The sequence below is a fragment of the Peromyscus maniculatus genome, chromosome 1 (genome assembly GCF_049852395.1).
Source record: "Peromyscus maniculatus bairdii isolate BWxNUB_F1_BW_parent chromosome 1, HU_Pman_BW_mat_3.1, whole genome shotgun sequence".
Taxonomy (NCBI): domain Eukaryota; kingdom Metazoa; phylum Chordata; class Mammalia; order Rodentia; family Cricetidae; genus Peromyscus; species Peromyscus maniculatus.
In genome coordinates this window covers 49,359,898-49,374,300 of record NC_134852.1, presented here as the reverse complement: position 1 = coordinate 49,374,300, position 14,403 = coordinate 49,359,898, and the positions used below count along the sequence as shown (strand labels likewise).

Below are 14,403 nucleotides of genomic sequence, written 5' to 3'. Positions count from 1 at the left end.
GCTTGATAAGTATTTTCTGTAACAACCCTTTTGACTGATGGTCTTTTCCTCCCGGGAAATTGCTATAGATAGATATGTCATAGACGATCCAAAACAGAATTCAATTAGATGCTCACATTTTTCTGAGTGCAATTGATACAAAGATGGAAATAATGTAGGGTTAAATGTAAATAATTGAGAAGTGCCTTTTGGTCACAGTAGCCAGCACTGCAAATCTCAAATAAGCTGGTTATTAAATGAAATACTTATTTCACTCTTGCAAAGAAGTATTGATTTAATTTGGGTGACAGTGTCAATTTGAGGGACTTGATTGACTGTGTTGGGAAGTATTTGAGGAAAACGGTCTAACAAGACGAGTTCTTGGAATTGTACTAACAACATCACGTGTGTGTGGATTTCAGAGTTGTCCTGCATTATGGCTGCAGCTTCAGATGCTGAAGGTCCTGAGGGAGAGGCAGAGTGACTGACATAGGTTGACAGTGAAATGGAGAGCAGCTTCCCTGAGATGGCAGTTTCTTGTTCCCAGAACACATTCAAAGGAGTGATGGCCGAAAGACACAGGGCTAGGTATCTAAACAGGACCCAAAGGGAAAGGGGTGGGGGGTCCAGGGCCCGATAAAACACCTCACCCAGAGCCTGCTCGTGTTTTTTTTTTTTTTTAATTTTTATGTGTATGGATATTTTGTCTGAATGTAAGTCTGTGTATTATATGCATGCCTGGTAGCCAAGGAGGTCAGAAGAGGGCATTGTATCCCCTGAAACCGGAGTTACAGATGAGTGTGAGCCACCATGTGGGTACTGGGAACTGACCCTGGGGTCCTGTGCTCTTAACCAACAAGCCATTTCTCCAGCCCCAAAAGTTATTTTGAATTACCTTTGCATATATGTGTATATATGTATGTGTTTATGTGTGGGTATGTGCACATGCCTAAAGAGGCCAAAGGGGCTGGATCTCCCTGGAGCTGGAGTTACAGGTGGTTGTGAGCCACCTGATGTGGGGCTGGGAGTCTAACTCAGACCCTCTGCAAGAGCAAACAGTCCTCTTAATCACTGAGCCGTATCTCCAGCCCAAGGCTCATGTTTTGAACATAGGGAGGCTGTGGAGCTTTTAGAGGTGGGGCCTAGTTGGTGGAGGTCCAGAGGCAGGCAGCTTTGAAGGCTGTAGCCTGGCCCTGTTCCAATACCTCTGTCTCTGGTCTGTGGTGATGTGAATGGTCTATGCCATGTGAGGAGGATGTTTCCTCCACGAACTGAAATCCCTCTGAAGCCCAAATACACTTTGCCTCTCTCACATTGTGTTTTTTTCAGGTGTTTTGTTCACAGTGATACAAAGTAACAGATACAAACTATAAAGGAAATAGTCTTCAAAACTTGATTGCATTTGCTCCAGATCTTAAGAGAGTAGATGATAAAATACCTATGAAAATTCCTAGTTCTCTGGGCTGCAACTTTTCAATCAGTATGCATTGGCTTAAAACCAATGGGCTCTGCAGCTTCTGGCCTCAGCCCAGGGGACCACGGTGCCTGGAGGGTTGGCTACATTGTGAGCACTGTTGGGATCAGTCACCAATGCTGAGTCGAATCAAGTCCTCAGTGCTTCCTCATGTGCACTTCCAGAACTTTCTTGACAGTGTTCCACTGCTCAGGGTCATCTTTCTGTCTTTGAAAGTAGCTGAAAAGGACCATGTGGCTTGTCAGAAAATCAATAGACAGTTGAGCTCCTGCAGCTTTGAAACACACACACACACACACACACACACACACACACTTGCATGAGGCATGTGTGTTAAAGTCTGTAACCCCTCTAGCACACGCTCCTTTGAATGTGGGCACATTTGTTTTCACGACCTCTCTAAGCTAGGGAAGCCTTTCTCTTTCTTTGTAAGTCAAAGGCGTTTGTTGCTCTCCCACCCAAGCCCTGGATAATTGTCATTTCAGTTTCATATGCTGACAGAGAGCAGCTTTCATTGTCTTGTCTCAGCAGCCTGGGGGGCCGATTAGCTCTGTGCAGTTCTCAGTGGGGTAGATGCTGAGGAAGGTGAGAGATTTTAGTCCTATAGAGATAGATCCTCTCTGCCTTACTCCTGACCTTGTGGGGAGGGTTTGAAATAGCCATTCCTGCCCCTGGCCCTCTGTGCAGCCAGGGTGCCCAGCCGGCTGCACTACATCATCCAGTGCTTGCGATGTCAACGCTGATGAGGCCTTTTCCTTTCTCTTTAGGGTCTCTCTTGTTTCTGCCACTGTGTACTCTGGCTAGCCGGCTCCTGAGCTTCCAGGAATTCTCCTGTTTCCACTTCCTGTTTTGCGGTAGGCGGTAGGCAGGCAGGCATGCTGGGATTATAGTGCCACTGTGTCCTTTTTTGCATGGGTTCTGGGGACCGAACTCAGGTCCTTAGGCTTGTGCATCAAGCACTTGCCCCCACTGAGCCATCTCGCTGGCCCCTGGGGAACTTGGGTATTTACCGTTGTAAAGCACGAGGTTAGACTCTGTGTTGGCTACTTTTGCTCTTGCTGTCTTCTGGTACAGACAGAGCTTCAGGTACGGGGTGAGGTGGTGGGGTGGTGGCTACTGTGGCTCACAGTTTCCAAGGTTTCACTCTATAGTAACTTGGTCCCATTTTCTTAAGCAGTGTATCATGGTGCAGGGACGCTTGTCACAACAGCTCATCTTGTAGTGGAGAGGAAGCAAAGAAAAAAAGGACACAGAAAAGGATTACAGGGAGATACAACCATAAGAACACACCTACATCGACCTACATCTTCAAACCCAGCCCCCACCTCCTACCTTACACTGCCTCCCAGCATTTCCACTGTATTATAAACCCATCACTGGAGAATCCCCTAGAGTAGGGCAGAGCCCTCGTGGTCTAATTGTCTCTGGAAATGGCATATCGCCTCACCCAGAGGTGGGCTTCATGAATCCCTGAGGCATTCTTCACCTTGATCAGGCTGACAGTCACAGTTAGCCATCACCGACGACTTTGTTTCTGAGTTCTTAGCCCCTGGGGCTCATTTGCTCTGGACTAAAGTGTCTTGCTTACTAGGTGATAAGGTAATTACAAACCACATTTTAAACAAAAGAGAATTCAAAAGGAAATACTGTGCATGGCTGGACAATGCTTCTCCCAGGAGGCATGAGGTATTGAATGAAACATGGCATGCAAGGCATGGGGTCCCTCCATAGAAGACACTGCTCAGGGAGGCCCCAGAGGTCTCCAAAACAACACAGGCTCTCACCATTGCCCTTAGCAACCCACAGCAACTATGTGCTAAGACCCTGTTGTTGGGCTCAAAATTTCAAGACAACAACCTGATTGTACTCTTCTCTCCCTCCCTCCCTCCCTCCCTCCCTCCCTCCCTCCCTCCCTCCCTCCCTCCCTCCCTCCCTCTTACCCTTTTCCCCTCCCCTTACATCTTGATAGGTCTTGTTATGTAAGCCCAGGGTGGCCTTAGACTTGTGATCCTCCTGCCTCAGCCCCTTGACACATCATCAGAATGATAGGTGTGCACCACTGTGCCCACCTCTGAACTCACTCTCTTTATCCTCACTGCCACCACCACCATCTTCTTCTTTTTTTTTTTCCTTTAAGAGAAGCGAAATACCATGCAGGATTCTGGCTGCCCACCCAGAAGACTTACCCACCAGGTTAACAGGCTTTAGAGTTTGATTCAAAACAAATTGCCAAGCTGGCACTGAACAGTGTGAAATCCAACAGGCTGGAAACTGTGTCTCATTAGACAGAGGCCATGCGCACAGCAACCCAAAGCACTTGGAACTAGTCGGTGCGATTCCTTTGCAGGAGGCAAAGAAGTGCTATTTGTGTTAGGCAGCCAGTAGCTTCTCACGAATCTGTTTGCAGTTTCTCTTCCTCAGCACTCTTGCCTCTTCGAGAATACTTATCCCTCCCCAGCGCCCTCAGTTTGCCTTAGCCTACTCACTTCCAGCACACACAGTGGGGTCTTCACCAAGGGACATTCTCTTCTCCGTTAGGTTAGTTTCAAGAGTTTGATGATTGGGTCTCCAACCCAACAGTTACGTGAATGCCTTATCTAACCTTTGCAGATAAGAAATTAAAAAAAAATGTTTTGGCAGAAAAAGAGCCTGCTTTTGCTTGAATCTTCATGAAGTTGATGTTTACATTCATGCTAACATTTCTTTCTAACCTCTGCTTGGCATTTGTTCTGTTGAAGAAGTAGGTTAAAAAAAATCATCATATGCAAACAAAATCTAAAATATTTCTCATGTTGTAGAGCCAAGTGCTAACCACCCCTCATATCTCATATGAGCTGGCTCCTAAATGTCTAAAAAAAACCACCAGAACAACCAGAAATACCTGAAAATGATAATAAAAAAAGAGTTTATTTCTTTATTTCTATTCCATGTATGTGAGTATTTTGTTTGTATATATGTGTACCATGTGTGTGCAGTGCCTAAGGAGGCCAGAAGAGGGCATCAGATCCTCTGGAATTAGAGTTATACATAGTTTTGAGCTGTCACGTGGGTGCTGGGAACTGGACCTGGATCCTCTGCAAGAGCAACTAGTACTCTTAACCTTTGAGCCGTCCCTCCAGACCCTAAAAAAGGTTGTTGATAACCTTGACAATCAGAACTTGTCTCCATCAAGTTGTGTAAGATCTGTCAAACCCTACAAATTCCTGAATTTGATTTTTTCACACCCATTTTTGATGCTGTCTTCTCACAGACATTTTCTCCAACACCCCAGCCTGGCCAGTACTTCCTAATAATTCAATCCTGTTCTTTTCCTTCTAGCATTTACAACATTTTTTTTAAAAGATAAGGTCTTTCTAGATAGCTCCCTCTATATAGACCAGTTTGGCCTTGAACTCATAGAGATCTGTCTGCCTCTGCCTCCTGACTGCTGGGTATTAAAGGAATGAATTACATGCCTTTACAATTAAAAAAAAAGTTTTATTTTTATTTCATGTGTATGAGTGTTTTGTCTGCACATACATAGTGCACACTGCCTGATGCCCATGGAGGCCTGAAGAGGGCACTGGATCCCTCGGAACTGGAATTACGAATGGTTGTGAGCCATCTAATATGAGTGCTTGTAACCTTGAACCCCAGTCCTCTCTGTAAGAGCAGGAAGTGCTTGTCACTTCTGAGTCATCTCTCCAGTCCACATTTACAACGGTTTTGAAGTCCTGTTATTTGGTATGTTTACAACATGATTGACCATCTCTCCTTGCCTAGCTGTGAGTCCCAGAATGGACTGTTCTGGGCAGTGTAGAGATTCAGCACCCAGGACAGATGGATGACCATGACTGAGCTCCCCGCCACCACCAGGCTCCCCCCACAACCCTCAGGAAACCGTGGTGTCCTCTGTGATGTCTTTCTCTGCAGCAGTCTCTTGACTCAGTCTCTGTTCACTTTAAAGTTGTTGTCTGCATAGCCCTTCCAGCTTCACTGTACGTGGCTTTATTTTTAACAGCCTTGGAGTTGTACATCTTGTTGCTCTGTCATAGAAGTCATTCTACACAAAGCCATCTGTGATTGTTCCCCAATATCAGAGGCAGAATGGTGTCCAATTTTAATATCTCGCTGCTCGTATGCAGAGGTAATCTGTTCCACGATGACAGCAAATCAGAGGAGAGACACTGCCAAGGCACCCCAGGGATCCCAGCCTCCTGGATGGCCCCTGCAAAGTCAAAAGAGGCCTCTGCTGGGAAATTACCATGCTTATCTTTGAAGGACTGCTTCTGCCTTGATGCTGTGTGTCCCAGTTGCTATAGGAAACAGCGTGAGAAGGGTGAAGTGGGTGGGGACATGAACACCGGAGGAGCCCCATGCATCAGGGCTGGCCAGTGTTACCAGTGGACAGCCTATGGCTTTATGTCTCGTGAGGCATTTGAAAACTGGGAGAAGGTTTCTTCATCACAGAAGTCACATTCATTATTATAGAAGAAGAGTGTGTACACATGCTTGACTTGTGATTCCATGATGACACTCTGTTGTGTGACACTATTCCTGGGGAGATGTGAATAAATGTCTACTCCTCCCAAATAGGGTCCTGATGAAAGACCAAAGTAAGGATACCACCAAAGTCTAACTAACTCAGCAACCCAATGAGTTTTATTGGGTTTACTGTTAGGAATGGAAATAACTCAGAGACAGCTGCATCACAAAAGCCCACCCCACAAAAGCTGGGAACCCGGAGCCCTGTGCACAGTCTGCAGGCAGCTCAGTAGGTTGTAGAGTGTCCTTGGTTGGTCTGAACCTTTTCCAGGTGGCTCACCGGATCTGAGAGAGTCTCTCAGAAGTCCTTACTGCTTATGTATGCTTGGGGAGGGAGGTGTTTTCTGTATCTGGCCAGTTTCAGGGACTTCCTGAAACCTTTTGAATTGTTTTCTTCCGGAGCTTAAGGAAGCTCCCTGCAGGACCGAACGTTTCAGCCCCACCCCTTAGAACATTCTTAGTCTTACTGAGCTTCCCTCCAAGACAGAATGTTTTATCTCAGAGGAAAGTACTGCACAGCACACCTACTGTGCCAGAGGGAGAAGTTCCCACAAGCTCCAGAAGATCAGAAACCATCATCCCTCTGGAAGGACGAACTTCTATGTAAATCAGTTTCCTCCTTCAGACTACCAAGTCCTGAGATTTTATGACTAGATTTCTACTGACTAGAAAGAGGAAGTGGAGATTGTTCTGCTGGATAAAAATCAAACTGGGGAATAGCTTCAAGGAACTCAGGGATGGAGAAAACTAAAATAATGAAAATCAATAGTGCTTCCGAAGTCATCTTATAGTTCAACCAGAGCAATGCTTTGTGCATGGAATTGGTGAGAAAATTCATTATACTGTGGCATTAATCATACTTTATAGCAATATATGGCTGCTCTGCTAATCACTACCATCTCATGCTAGAGTCCTCGGTTGGGAAGGCATGGACTCTACCTGAGATGAACATCTATGGAACCTCAAGGACTCAGCAGCAGAGCCCGGGCTGCACTGGGGCCTCTGCCCTCTACCAACCACTCTGTCTCCAGTGTGGGTGTCATCTCTGCCGTTACCCTCTGCCTCCTGGCTCTGTGTGTGGTGTGTGTGTTTGGCTCACACCACAACTTGGGCTTTGCTCTCAAACATTCCTTTTTCTTTTTTTGGTTTTCCGAGACAGGGTTTCTCTGTGTAGCTTTGCACCTTTCCTGGAACTCACTTTGGAGACCAGGCTGGCCTCGAACTCACAGAGATCTGCCTGCCTCTGCCTCCCAAGTGCTGGGATCAAAGGTGTGTACCACCACTGCCCGGCTCTCAGACATTCCTAAAGTCCTTGCCCACAAAACTTTAATGCTTGTTGTGATGGCAAAGACTGTCAGTGACATAATAGAAAAAAATTCAAGTCCCAGGCATGGTGGTGCATGCCTGTGACATCAGCACTTGGGAGACTAAGGCAGGGGGCCATGAGTTCAAGTTTAGCCTGGACAATGTAGCAAGTTCAAGATCAGCCTGGTCCACATGGTAAGCTCCTGTCTCCCTGACTCCCCCAAGGAAAAACAAAACAAGGGAAACAATCTTAGTCCTAAAGTCCTGGCTCAGAGCTCCCAAAATCTTTTGAGTTTTCTGAGTGATAGGATTGTCTACAGCCAGCCCCTGCCAGTCACAGCACCTGAGTTTATCTTAATGAGGTGACTGAGGTTGGGCCTCCGAGGGGCTGGTCACTGGAAAGACAATTAGAAGGGCGGAATGTTCTGCCTCACCAACTGACCTCTGGGCACATGAGGAGGCCTTGGGATTAAATTCTAAAAACTCTGACTCTGAGGGCGATTTGATGAGCTGTCAGACCGGTGAACATATCCACCTGCCAGCCCCATGGAACAGAAGCCCCTCCTCCCCCACCTAGTCTTCTTTTCTGTGTATTACCTCTTCATCTGGTCACTCATTTATGTCTTTTCTCGCAAGTCTGCATTCATAAGTAAAGGTTCTCCTTGAGTTGCATTCTGACAAATTGCTGAGCCTACTGAGGGGTTTGTGGGAACCTCTGGTGTGTATGTAAGTCAATCAACATCCTTAGCACTACTTGTAATCAGCACCTGAGGCAGGGGTCTAGTGGGGCCTGACGTCATCTCTCAGTGCCTGAAGTAGAGGTCTGGTGGGACAAAGAGCTTGCTGTGGAAAACCCACACATACAGGGTCAGGAATATTGTAATCGAGACTTTCCTCCTAAGTCATAGCGTAAAGACCTTGTAGCACCCTTTACAGATGTTTCTAGCTTCTAGTGACTACTGTCTGTCATTCCAGTGGCTTCCTAAATGGTCCCCAGATGTTCAGTGGGGTCGTCATCACATCAGGATGCAAACTCCTTTTCTTTTCTGCACCACGTGGCTTGGGCCTTCCCTTAGTTCTATGCTCACACACAAACAGAAGCCAGCATCCCCCAGGCAGCATGGCATCCGTCAGAAGGAGGCTTGCTCACCTCTATCACAGAATGTCCTCCTAGAGTGTCACCCCACATCACAGGAAGCTCATCAAAGGATTTCCTCTAAGCAGTTTTTTGTTGTTTTTTTTTAAAGTGTTTTGCTAAATAATATATCCCAGGCTAGACCAGATCTCACTATCATCCTACCTCAGCTTCCTGTGCACTGGAGTTACACAGCTGTGTGTCACAATACCCAGCCAAACATGGTTTTTTGTTTTTCCAGGATGAAGTCTAAAACAAAATTGCTCCTTCCTCTCGCTCTCCCTTCCTTTTCCAGAGGTGCTGGGGATTGAGCCAGGGGCCTTGTGCATGCCCAGGAAAGGTTGTACCACTGAGCTACATACATCTCTTCTTCTAGTTTGTAGGCTCCCAAGTTGTGTTCCCAGAGGCCTTTCAGTCTCTGCTCTGGGAACCTGTCTGGCCACCTCCCCATTGTGTGCTCAGATTCCATCAGACCAGATCCGCAATGACACAGGCAATCTCCTCAGCTGTCTGTGTGATGGGGTGTGTACAGCCCACCTGGAGGGCCAGCACCCTCTCAATTCACCCACACTACAGGGGAAGCTCCTTCCCCATGGTCCTGCTGAGTCTAAGTCTCCAGAGGGCTTTGTTTTTGCAATAGTCTTAGCTAACACAGCTGGGAGTAATTATTTTGGGGGAGGTGGCTGGTGACTGGCAGAGAGAGGACTGATCCTCACTTTTTTCATGAGTGGGTGGAACAGGGGGATCTGCTGCTGAACGGTTCACCATGTGGGCACAAAAATCAGGAGTGGAGAGCTGCAGGTGAGGGCACTAGTCATGAGGCTCCTGGTGCCTCAGCAGCATCCTTTATGGAGTTGCTCATCGCCACCCATCTCTTCTGACTGAGAGTGTGGGAGAAGCACACTTTGTGAAGGGTTTCATATTGTTCTTAGCCCAGGCCTCCTCTGCCTCTGCCCACACTCTGCCCTTAGCCTCAACTCCAAATGCCCTTGACTCTCTTTTCCCATGGTCAGTCCCCAAGTTGGAATCCTTTACATGGCTCTTATCTGTGCTTCTAATTTGATATTTTTAGTTGTTTTTGTGTGTGGTGCTGGTGATTGAACCTGAGGCCTCGTACCTGCAGAGGCAGGTGTTATACCACTGAGCTGCCTTCCAGCTCCTGATCTCTGCTTCTGGGCAAGGTGGCCCTGCAGGAGGAGGCTGAGTTTTCTTGCTTGGTGGGTTGACTGTTGGCCCCTTCCCATCTCCATGGGTCAGGTTTCCATGGGAGGTGGTAAGTATTGCATACACATCATCTTTAATCACTACAACCAACAAAAGGAGGGAGGCTGTGGTCCCATTTTAAAGATTAGGAGTCAGTTGCACAAAGTCAGTTAGATATTGATGATGGAGCCAGAGTTGAACTCACAGCTACCAATTGCACACTTTCTGTGGATCTTGGGTGCCTCTGTGTTAGAGCCTCTGGGACAGATGGTATTATCCATTCATTCTCTCTCTCTCTCTCTCTCTCTCTCTCTCTCTCTCTCTCTCTCTCTCTCCCTCATATCTACTATTGATCTATTATCTATCTCCCATCTATCTGCCTGCCTATCATCTATAATCTGTCTACCTAATGACTGATCTATCAATCAGTCATCTGTCCATTTTTTTTAGACAGGATCTCACTGTAGCACAGGCTGATCTTGAACTCACTGTGTATCCAAGCTAGCCTTGAAGTGGAGAGCTTCCTGCCTCAGTCTCCTGAGTGCTGGGATTGAAAATGTGTGCCACCATGCCAAGCAAAAAGAAATTTAAAAATGTTCAGGCTCTCCTTTTTCCCACTTGCTTTTTAAAATGGATTATTTTTATGTAGCTCAGGCTGACCTTGAATTTGTGATCTTAAGTCAGCCTTCCCAGACCTAAGATCATAAATGTACACCCCAATGCTTGGATCTGCCCTTAAAAAAAAACAAAAACAAAAACAGGGACAATGCAGATTCTTTGGAACCTGGTTCTTCCAGTGCTGTGCCCTATTAAGGATCAACCACACTCAATGGAAAATGAGTCAGATATGAAAATACAAATCCTATGGGAGGGGAGATGCCTGCTTTGTGGTTCCACTCATCAAAATATTACCCCTCCCTATGATGCTTCAGTGTTTCTTCATAGGTGCAGCTCCTGGGTGCATGCTCAGACCCTAGAGGCAGGCTCAGACCCTAGAGGACAGGTTCAGATTCTGGGGTACATGCTCAGATCCTGGGTGCATACTCAGACCCTAGAGGCAGGCTCAGATCCTAGAGGCAGGCCCAGATCCTGGGGTGTGTGCTCAGATCCTAGAGGCAGACTCAGATCCTGGGGTGTATGCTCAGATCCTAGAGGCAGACTCAGATCCTAGAGGCAGGCCCAGATCCTGGGGTGTGTGCTCAGATCCTAGAGGTAGGCTCAGATCTTAGGGGACAGGCTCAGATCCTGGAGTGCATGCTCAGATCCTAGAGGCAGGCTTAGATCCTGGGGTGCATGCTCAGATCCTAGAGGACAGGCTCAGACCCTGGGGTGTATACTCAGATCCTGGGGTACATACTCAGATCCTAGAGGATGGGCCCAGATCCTGGGGTGCATGGTCTGATCCTAGAGGACAGGCCCAGATCCTGGGGTGCATGTTCTTCACCCATGACCCAGGCTTGTAAAAAGCACAGGTGATTTTTCAGGGTTGCAAGGTTCCCAGATTACTCATCAAAGCCTTGGTAACTTGATTAGATGTCAGACCCCCCGAGAGCCTGTGGGATGAGTTGCCTGAAATAGATCCAGCACTTGGATGGCTTTTGGTTAGAACCCTGGGGAGGCCGTGGCAGGCCTGATTTGGCTATTCCTTTGTACCCTGTCATAGTTACTGCCAACTTGATTCAAACATAGACATACCTGGGAAGAGGGAACCTGGATTGAGGAATTGCCTCCATCAGATTGGCCTGTGGGCATATCTGTGGGGGATTTTCTTGATTAATGATTGATGGGGGGCATTGTGGGCAGTGCCATCCCTGTGAAGGTGGGTTTTGGCTACATGAGAAAGGTAGCTGAGCAAGCCAGTAAGCAGTGTTCCTTTGTGATCTCTTTTTTCAGTGCCTGCCTCCAGGTTCTCACCTTGAATTGCTGCCTTGGTTTTCTTTGATAGTGGACTGTATGTAACCTGTAAGCCAAATAGAGCCCTCCCCCACAACTTAGTTTTGGTCAATGTTTATCCCAGAAACAGTAGAGCAAACTAGGACACATGCCTTGCATCATTTAAAGGTAAAGAGTTGACGGTGAAGACGGACGTGTGATGGCTGTGTGTGTTGGCATGTGTATTTGTGGACTATGTGTGGCTGAACGTGTGTTGACAATGTTGGAACGAGGCAGATTCCAAAGCAACAGCATTGATCTGCGTGTTTGCATCGCCGAGGCGAGGGAGGAAGTGGCTATTGCTGGGCTTCCAGCCAGCTCTGCTGTCCCGGGTTCACACTCCCCGACAGCCTGTGAAGGCAGCGCTTATGGTCGGGATCACTCGTCTCTGTGCTGGGGCTCAGTCTGTGAGGAATCGGAGGCCTCGATGAGTTGCTGGAGTCCTCCTGGCACATCTCTGAGCCGTGGGCTGCTGCCAGATCACTGCCTCCCAGACGAATGTGTGAGTGAGTGAGTGCTCGAACTCAACCCAGAAGAGCTTTAAAAAAAAATTCAAGGCAAATCTTGAGAGAGTAGGGGAAAATATGCTTTTTGTGAATTATTATTATTATTTTACCTTCTGGAAGTTATCAGAAATTTCCATCTGTACTAACCCTGCTAGGGTTCCTTGCTCTGACTATTGTACCTTCCTGAGGGCTGGGGTTTTGGGGTTGAGCTGCTGCCAGAGGCAGAAGCAGTGTCTGCCCTGAGTATCACTGGCTGGTGGGTCTTAGGAATGCCATTCACTTATCCCATCTCAAATCCACCAGGAGCACAATTACCATCACATTAATACCCAGAAAGACCACGGCTAGTATTTATAGCTCAAAATAAACAGTACAAAATCCCAGCATCTTATGATCTTTAAATGAAACCAAGGCAGATAATTTATGGTCTTAAGTGACTGTATGAAGATGCAGAACTCAGCCGAGCTGCTTGAAACCGTGGGGTGTTTCTCAGAGACCTCCAGCATCCGCTGTAAGTTTATTAAGCACGGGAACCAGACAGCACTTCTACCCAGTGTGGTTATTTGATTATCAGGCTTTCACTTTCCTACATTTGACCCAATGCAATATTTTCTTACGGAGCTGCGGTGCTGGGAGATTCTGACGGAATCCCACAGGGAGAGGCACAATTAAGAATCTCATGCCACAGAGCATCCCTTTGTCCTTGTGATTAGCGGAAGTGAGGACGTTCACCCTGGGCAAAATAGTGCTGAATAGGTTCTCTTGAGTTCGGCTTTTTATGTTCATAGAACCATATTTGTAGTCTTTTTTTTTTTTTAAACCTTGTCTCCTCACAGGCTGTAGTATTTTATTACCTCAGCATTATGAACAGTAAGGCATTGACTTTAGGATAACAACGATTGTTTTATCAGCAATCTGCTCTGGTGGATATCCTGAGAATATTTCATACTTATCAGTTTTTTTTTTAAACCTCTAAGGCTAACTCCACAGAATTCCCAAACACATTCTCATTTCAGTAGAAAAGTTTAAGAGAAGAGAAAAAGGAATTAATGAGCCACCTCGTGGTGTGTAGACAGAAATATCTGGGTAATCACGCTCATGTTTGATTTGGCTTGATTGATTAATTAATTAAACATTTATTGAGCCAGGGCAGTGTTAGCTGCTGCTTTGCTGTGTCTGATAGTTGGGGACCTGAAAGGTAATTTGCCAACGTTGGTCCTTCCTGCAAAGAGCACCGGAGAGGAGATCATGATGACCAATCACCCTCATCAGTGGGGTGAAAAGGGCCTCTCCCCCCTTACCCCTGGCTTTAAACTGTGTGCCCCTGAATGTCACAGGCTGAATGTTTGGTTGTGGTAGTGCTGGGGCATCAGGTCTCTTCATGTGGCCGCATGGGGAGCACATTGAACATGTGTGTGTGTATCCATGAAGACTGTAGGTCAGGGGGGACAGAAATACCATTTCTATCACTGTGGGGAATGTTGGATACCAAATTGTAAGATGCATGTGCTCTCGGATGCAGGCATTCCACTTTTGGGAAATTATCTTAAACAACATAACCCAGTGCCCATGATGCTAAATATTTCTTATTTCGTTTGTTCACTCATCAAATATCTGATTGAGCTTCTGCTGCTTTCCAGGGACTCTTCTGGGGACTCAAGAAAGAGCAATGAACAGGACAGATTGGTTCTTGCATGCTAATCACAGGAGGTGGTGATGAACATGTACAAGAGGCTACGGAGCAGCTAGCCCCTTCCTTCAGGTGAGGTCACAGTGTGAAGATTTAAATTTTGAAGAAGTCACACTCACCAGGTGTTCCAGTTCACTTTCTCTTGCTGCAATGAACCATAAGCCATGAACCATAAGCCACTTGGGAGGGAAAGACTTCTCTCATTGTACTCCTCCCAGGTCACAGTCCGTCATGAAGGGGAAGTTGGGGCAGGAACTCAAGGCAGGGACTGGATGCAAAAGCCATGGAGGAATGCTATGTACTGGCTCCCTCCCCATGGCTTGCTTACAACCCTGGACCACCTGCCCTTGTTCACGGTGGGCCGGGCCCTTCCACATCTGTCAGTAATCAAGAACAGGATCCACAGAGTTGCCTTCAGGCGTCTGATGGAGGCAATCTCTCAGCTGGGGCTTCTTCTCATATGTTACTTTCCTATTGCTGTGAAGAGACACCATGTCCAAGGCACCTTACAGAAGAAAGACTCCATTGGGTACTTACAGTTTTGGAGGGTGATTCCCTGACATCATGGTTGGGAGCATGGCGGCAGATATGGTGTTGGGGCAGCAACTGAGAGCTTACAGCCTTACCCACAAGTAGGAGGCAGAGAGACAGCTGA

The 14,403-nt window shown here is 47.0% G+C and overlaps 1 long non-coding RNA gene across 1 annotated transcript in view; it reads left to right on the top strand.

Moving 5' to 3' along the window:
* LOC121828689 (uncharacterized) overlaps positions 1 to 13,862 on the top strand; it is a 39,200-nt gene extending 25,338 nt beyond the window's left edge. The window contains exon 2 of the long non-coding RNA XR_013053054.1: positions 13,699 to 13,862. This is a non-coding gene — a long non-coding RNA (uncharacterized LOC121828689). The remainder of the gene's footprint in view (positions 1 to 13,698) is intronic.
* The last annotated feature ends 541 nt before the right edge of the window (positions 13,863 to 14,403 follow it).